Below are 1,432 nucleotides of genomic sequence, written 5' to 3' on the forward strand. Positions count from 1 at the left end.
GTAATCGTAACGACACTTTGACGTACAGGTTCGAGTAGGCAGACAACTACCGTATTAAGATATGACTGGGAAATGGAGTGGCCTAGCTTACCCAAGAAACCAGTCTACTATCTTGTTAACCTATTTTTGGAAACCATGGGCAAAACTATTCATCTTGATGACTCAGGAACTTGAATACTATTCTGTTTGAATCTTAACATTATAGTAGTGCATCTTCATGGACAAATTGACCAGAAGTCGGATGCTCACTAAAGGGCAAAGGATTTAGTGCACTCGAAAACTGGCACCTTTCTAAGGCATTATTGTGCTATTAATAAAAAAGCATGTACACTACACATGATTACTTTCTGAAGAAGATCTGTAGAAATAAGTGACAATCTGTAAAACAAAAATCAGTGATACGTAATTATCGTGAGGTAGCGTAAAGTCGATTTCCAAAGAGGGTAGCCGCTTAAAGTTCACGCGGTCATGATGTGGTCACAATCTGAAAGCAGCACAATACCCTGGACGAAGTGTCTTTCAAGTTATGGCTAGAACACCATAAAAATTAAACTTTTAAATCAAATTTTACATTTCAATATAATTTCAGTAGTTGTATCGACTATGACGAGAAACAATATTTTCTTCAACGACATGTTTCATATTTTTGCTTTGCAAATGACCTGCTTCACAGTCTTCGCATTCCGCTACGAAATGCCAGCACGAACCAAATGTGGTACGGTACGACGTAGTGATGTGTAACAATCAGCAACATAGATATTCACATGCGGAGATTGTGGTCATGTGGCAACACAAGTAAGTTAAGCTACTTGTCGAAGATTGACGCACCTAATTACATAGGAGAATGTGTTTCAGTAGCTACAATCTGGCAAAGATCGACTTGGAAAAACCCAACTCGATATTTTTATCTCAGTCATTAATCACGCTGGCCAACGGCCCTGACGCAGTGGTACCACCGGTTCCCGTCAGATCACGGAAGTTAAGCGCTGTCGGGCTGGGCTAGCACTTGGATGGGTGACCATCCGGTGTGCCGAGCGCTGTTGGCAAGCGGGCTGCACTCAGCCCTTGTGAGGCAAACTGAGGAGCTACTTGACAGAGAAGTAGCGGCTCCAGTCTTGTAAACTGACATACGGCTGGGAGAGTGATGTACTGACCACATGCCCCTCCATATCCACACCCACTGAAGCCTATGGGCTGAGGATGACACGGCGGCCGGTCAGTATCTTCGGGACTTCCAAGGTCTGTTCGGACGCAGTTTAGTTTAGTTTATTAATCACGTTGTGTAAACTCGTTGGTCATTATTGTAGGAGTTCCTTGTCGCTACTGGTATGGAACTAAACATCTTAACAATTCCTTTAACTTTTAGAAAGCTATTTCAGTGAAAATCTCTGGTGTCACAGCCAGCATGTTTTGAACTAATTAGGAATTTATT

General features: G+C 42.3%; 1 pseudogene; it reads left to right on the forward strand.

The window, feature by feature from the left end:
• The first annotated feature begins 928 nt into the window (after positions 1-928).
• LOC124623328 lies at positions 929-1,046 on the forward strand (annotated as a pseudogene).
• The last annotated feature ends 386 nt before the right edge of the window (positions 1,047-1,432 follow it).

Source organism: Schistocerca americana, chromosome 7, assembly GCF_021461395.2.
Source record: "Schistocerca americana isolate TAMUIC-IGC-003095 chromosome 7, iqSchAmer2.1, whole genome shotgun sequence".
NCBI classification, from domain to species: Eukaryota; Metazoa; Arthropoda; class Insecta; order Orthoptera; family Acrididae; genus Schistocerca; species Schistocerca americana.